This window comes from Mustela putorius, unplaced genomic scaffold (assembly GCF_011764305.1).
Source record: "Mustela putorius furo isolate JIRA1106 unplaced genomic scaffold, ASM1176430v1.1 tig00537227_pilon_pilon_pilon, whole genome shotgun sequence".
Taxonomy (NCBI): Eukaryota; Metazoa; Chordata; class Mammalia; order Carnivora; family Mustelidae; genus Mustela; species Mustela putorius.
In genome coordinates, this window is record NW_025422368.1 from 37,109,800 (window position 1) to 37,116,103 (window position 6,304).

The 6,304-nt window shown below is 39.0% G+C and overlaps 1 protein-coding gene across 3 annotated transcripts in view; it reads left to right on the forward strand.

The window, feature by feature from the left end:
- The window catches only part of LOC101682407 (NKG2-C type II integral membrane protein), a 34,345-nt gene extending 32,045 nt beyond the window's left edge, over positions 1 to 2,300 (forward strand). For 2 of the 3 annotated variants that reach the window (XR_006604643.1, XR_006604645.1), the window contains one exon: positions 1,141 to 2,299. The gene's annotated coding sequence lies outside the window, so the exon portion shown is untranslated. Of the gene's footprint in view, positions 1 to 1,140 lie in introns of all 3 variants that reach the window. The other variant, XR_006604644.1, reaches the window with a different exon arrangement.
- Positions 2,301 to 6,304: the final 4,004 nt, after the last annotated feature.

A 6,304-nucleotide genomic window follows, 5' to 3' on the forward strand; every position in this document is an offset into this window, starting at 1 on the left:
TCTTCCTCCACTCATTATTTCTTCACTTACAATCCCTCATTCATCAATGTTCTGCTCCTTTCTATGGTACTCATATCCAAAATCACACCGGCCTTCCTGGGCCATTAACCAAAGGTAATGAAATAGCCAATTCTCTTGTTTTCTCAGCTTTTCAGGAGGCCTCCGGTTTTCACTCTCTTACACATGTTAACCAAAATTGACTTCAGCACAAATTCCCTATTACCAGGAGCAAGCAAATTCTATTGTCCACTCCTGCCCTTCTTGTGCTGCCATCAATCTGCCTACACAGCCAGTGGGTATCAACCCACGAGGCATAACAGCCAATAAGATATGACGGATGGATGTTACTCACATCCCTTCATTTGGGAAACAATCTTTTGTTCATGTCACTATAGACACATATTCTTGCTTCATCTCGGCTACAGCTCAAACAGGAGAAACTGTTGCACATGTTATTAGACATTTCCACTCTGCTTCTGCAGTCATGGGAATGCCTAAAGCCATAAAAACTGATAATGCACCTGCTTATGTTTCCACTAAGTTACAATCCTTCTTTAACCTATGGAATAGTAAACATTCCACAGGCATCCCATATAATCCTCAAGGACAAGGAATTGTAGGACAGGCTAATCAAGTATTAAAATTACAGCTTCGCAAACAAAAAGCGAAAATAAAAGAGAAATTAGCACAACTTTTATTTACTCTTAATTTTTTGAATTGTGATGATAAAAACACTGCAGTAATAGAAAGACATTTTAGCAAACAAAAACAAGACAAAATCTATCCTCCAATCTGGTGGAAAAATATTACTTCTTTTTTTTTTTTTTTTTTTTTTTAAGATTCTATCTATTCATTTGACAGAGAGAGATCACAAGTAGGCAGAGAGGCAGGCAGAGAGAGAGGAGGAAGCAGGCTCCCTGCTAAGCAGAGAGTCTGATGCGGGACTCGATCCCAGGACCCTGAGATCATGACCCGAGCCGAAGGCAGCGGCCTAACCCACTGAGCCACCCAGGCGCCCCGAAAAATATTACTTCTAATCAATGGTCCCCTGGTAACTTAGTTACCTGGGGAAAGGGATATACATATATATTACCCAACGAGGCCATCGAGCCTGTATGGGTGCCCTCTCATTTCATCAAGGTTCATCATGAGCAAGAAGAAGAGATTTGGATTCAAACCAGTCCCACCGATGACCAGCTTTGAGAGTCTCACCTTAAAGAACACTCAAATCACAATACCTGGGACAGACAGAGCAAAGATTCCAACTTGAGGCCAGATAAAGAAACTGACCAAGAAAGCAGAGGAAGTTCTGGAGAATGAATAGCGTCCTTTCACCCCTAACAACATGGCGGTAACTATGATGGCTCTCATCACGGTAGTCGTAAGTCATCCTGGATGTTATGCACAAATAAATAACTTTACTTACTGGGCTTATATACCCAATCCTCCCCTGCTCTGTCCAGTAGAATGGGGAGAAGATATAATACCAATTTATTTGAATGCCTCAAAATGGGTACCTGGAATTTTGGATCCTAGATTGCTGCTATTGCCCTTAGAGGAGGGCACAAATATTAATCTTACCTTAGGATATCAGAATAGACCAGTATTGGCAATCATTCCATTTGTCTTATCCCTGATGATCAAAGATGGTTGGTGGACTTTCCTACTGATAATTATCTGACTAAAGTTTAGTTACATTTACTCTCCACTAAAGGATTCGTAGCCAATAAATATCGGGGTCCTAGCTATAACACAGCAGCACCCCCTATTCCCAAATGCAAACTAACACAAGTGTGGTCTGATGAGGGTATTCACCCTTTATGGGAGGATTGTTGAGCTTCTCACCCCAGTATTGTTATTAATGATTCCTATGGAATTGTATGGGACTGGTCCCCTAAGGGGATGAAAGCCACCTGCTCTTCTCATCAAAATATAAAATGGCAAGTTTTTGATGATCTCATTTCACTACAAATCTTAACCTCAGGAGATGCACCTCTGGTCTGGCTTGGACAAGGACTTTCTATGCCATCCTCTTTTGTTAATTATCATAAAAAAGAAAAGAATTTATGGAAGGTTACCACCGCTTTAAATCACATGAGTCTAGAATGGCTCTTACATTCATCAGTCTAATGACTATGCATTCTCTTTTTTCCTAATGATGAAGAATGGGTAAAACCTTGTGTTAAAAATCCCTATGTTTCACATGGTTTCACTTATTTGTGGAGCATAACAAATAGCATGGTGGACATGGGGATTTAGGAGAAGGGAGTTGGGGGAAATTGGAAGGGGAGGTGAACCATGAGAGACTAGGGACTCTGAAAAACAATCTGAGGGGTTTTAAGTGGTGGGGGGGTGGGAGGTTGGGTGAACCTGGTGGTGGGTATTAGAGAGGGCACAGATTGCATGGAGCACTGGGTGTGTTACAAAAACAATGAATACTGTTATGCTGAAAATAAATAAAAAATAAATTTAAAAAATCCCTATGTTTTCGTTTCAAAAAAATGACTTTTGATCATAATAATAGAGAAATAAATTGTCTCAGATGTAAAATGTTCACCTGTGTGGATAAGAATGTCTATACAGACAATTCTATCATTCTCATAGCTAGAAGAATAGGCATTTGGTTACCAGTGAAACACCACTGTGTTTGGGAAAGCTCTCCAGATATACATGTACTTTTATGAGTTTTGAAGGACTGGGTCCATAGAACAAAAAGATTTCTTCGGTTGCTTATAACAGCTATTTTAGGAATTATAGCCATTACTGCTACAGCTACCGCTGAAGGAATAGCCTTGCATCAAACTGTACAAACCACAAAATTTGTATAGAAGTGCCATGAGAATGCTAGCAAAGCTTAGAATCAACAAATGATCATGGATCAAAAATTAGATGAAAGTATTTCTGATTTAAAAGCAGTCATGATATATATAGGAAATGATCTTCAAAATATAAAGCTTAGACTTCATATTTTATATGACTGGAATGTTTCTTCTTTCTGTGTTACTCCCAATGCCTATAATAATTCAGAAATATCTTGGAGCAAAATTCGCCAGCATATTACTAATCATTATGGTGACAATCTAACTTTAGATATTAGACAACTTCAAGATACTATTCAAAGCATTACTCACTCATCATTACATTACCATCAGTTCCAATTTTTAGTATATGTGCTGCCGAAGCGAGCACCATTACCATCAGTTCCAAAAGTGAGTTTTACTCAATGAATTAACGATATTCTGTCTAATCTAAACCCTTTTACTTGGATCAAACAAACTGATCTCGGCATTATAGGTGGAATGATTATTCTTTTTATTGCTATAATTTTGTTTTATGCTTAGTCCTCAAATGCATGCGAAAATCCCTCCAACGACTGAAGAATCAAGTAACTGCAAAATCGACTTTTCTAACTTCTTCACAAACAAAAAGGGGGGAAATACAACTGCCCCTCAGAACAATGTATTACTTAAAATATAACCCCTGGGGAATTTTACTAGTTACCAAGTACATTTAGATATAGCCTTAAGAAAAACACATACTGGCAACAGGCCTCTGGGGGAGAGGACTATATGCATCATTGAAGCTGAGCAGCTGGGGATGCCGGGATTGCTCAGGGCAGAATGCCACCTGCTTCATGGAAGCCAAGCAGCTGGGAACGCCTGGCCTGCTCAGGGTGGAATGCCCCTGCTTCATCTTTCCATTATCTCCCCTTTTCCCTCTGGAGAGCACCTTTGTCTACATAGATAAGTCCTTTGAATGTGCTTGTTCAATTATAAACTTTATACTGCTTGTCCAGACATATTTTGCCCTCCTTCTTGTTTATCTACAAGGCATATGACTAATGTTTGGCCTTCTTTGGCTCTTCTGTTGGCTGTTTCTATCTAATAAAAGCAGGACTGAGGAGTTGTTCGGGGCAGCAGTTTTTTCTACTGTTGTCCCCTGCTCCCTTTCTCTTGCAGCTGACTTGTTTGTGCCTCATTCTTCTCCCGTTCACAGACTGAAAGCGGTGCGCGTGGGAGCGCACGCGCGCAAGCGAGAGTGCACACCCCCCGCCCAAATAATAGAATTGTTGAATATTGATTATAAAGTACAAATATTTAGAGTGAATAAAAGTATAAGGGATACAGAATGGCTACCAAAAAAGAGGTTAGTGTCTGATGGTTAGACTTTGGAAAAACCCAGGATAATTTTTAAAAATCAAAAAGAAGAATCCTAGAAATGAAAAAAAAAAAAACATTTAAATGAATAATCAATGTCTCATGACTGAGACACCCAGGTGCCCTAAGAGAATAGTACTCAAAAAAATATTTAGAGCAACAAATGGGGACAACATGGAAGAAATGGATAAATTCCTAGAAACATGAACTACTAAAACCAAAACAAGAAGAAATGGAAAACTTGAGCACATGGAAAACCAGCAAGAAAATTGAATCAGTTATAGAAAATCTCCCAACAAACAGAACTCCAGGGCCAGATGGTTCCCACTGCCAAATATTTAAAGAAGAGTTAATACCTATTCTCCTCAAAAAATTCCAAACGAATAGAAATGGCAGGAAAACCTCCTAATTCATTCTATGAGGTCAGCATTAGCCTCATTACAAAACCAGAAAAAGACTGCACTCTAAAAGAGGACTGCAGACCAGTATTCCTGATGAACATGGGTGCAAATCGTCTAAACAAAATACTAGCAAATAAAATCCAACAATAACTGAAAAAGTCAAGTGGGACTTAATTTTTGGCTGCAAGGGTTGGTCAGTATTCACAAAGGAAACAATGTGATACACCATATTCATAAAAAAGTATAAGTACCATATGAAGCTTTCAAGAGATGTACAGAAAGATTTTGACAATGCACATTCTAAATAGTTGGAGATAAACATCACTAAACTCCTGTTGTTAATGGGGTGATGTTTACAGATATTTCCCATTATAACAGATATTTCCCATTATAATAGAAATAGCATCAGGAGAGTTTAAGAGAAAGAAGCACGTTATGCCAAGATTTAGCAAACTGTGTAAAAATAGAATGAACACATCTAAGATACTCTTCAAAGACCTGAATTTCCAGGTCTCAGCATTTGTGACTGAAAAAAAAGCAAGTTAACAGCATGGGTGGTCAAGCCTCTGACCCCAATATCTTGTGGAACATTAACATTTCTCAGAGTCACATCGCAATTAACTGACACACTACAAGCTGTAAGCCTTGGACATTCTGGAGGTGTGTGATGAGATAAAGTGTCTTCAAAATTGACCAAGTGTAAGGATTTCCTGTTCAAATTTTAAGTGACACGTTGATGAGAAATCTACTTTTTCCACTATTGTCTCACTCTGAGCGCTCACAGGGCCGGCAGTCTGTGAAGACCACAGATACTGTCTGTTTACAAGAGTAACCTGGTCTCCCAGTGGAAGATGTAGGACTCTCTGGCCAACAGAAGGTATGTGTCACTCCTCTGCTGTCTCTCTCCTAGCTGCCTCACTTAGTGGGAGATATAGATGCTAGATGGGATGCACATGAGGTACAGTTAATATGCAGTCAAATCACAGAAAACATTGTTATATTTATTCCAACAATTCAGGGTAACAGACAAGAATGAATATGAAAAACACTGGAGAATTTCTTAACGTATTCAAATTCTTGCCTGTGGAGAAGTAATTAGGTGCATATACGACCACATAATTGTGTCTGCAGATCAGTATAATTTCATGTGAACTCCCATAAGCATCATGAGAAGGGACAGTTAATTTTGGATTTTCATCAATATAGATAAAATACTACTTGATCTTTTAGCCTAGTCTTTGGAAATAGATTCTTAAAACAGATGAACATAGGTGAAGGGGAAAAAATGAGAGGAAGCAAATAATAAGACATTCTTAACTGTAGAGAACAAATTGAAGGTTGCTGAAAGGCACGTAGGCAGGGGATGGGCTAAACGTGAGATGGGTTATTAAGGAGGGCATTTGTAGTGATGAGTATTAGGAGTTATATGTAAATGATGAATCATTAAGTTCTACTACCAAATCGAATATCAAAAACTTAATTCTTCATGGGACGCCTGGGTGGCTCAGTTGGTTAAGCAGCTGCCTTCGGCTCAGCGTCCTGGGATCGAGTCCCACATCAGGCTCCTTGCTCAGCAGGGAGCCTGCTTCTCCCTCTGCCTCTGCCTGCCATTCTGTCTGCCTGTGCTCGCTCTCTCTCTCTCTCGGATAAAAAAAAAAAAAAAAAAAAAAAAAAAAAAAAAAAAAAAACTTAATTCTTCATATACTTGCTTTGCTAAATGAAAGCAGTTTGATTGTTCATGGAAAG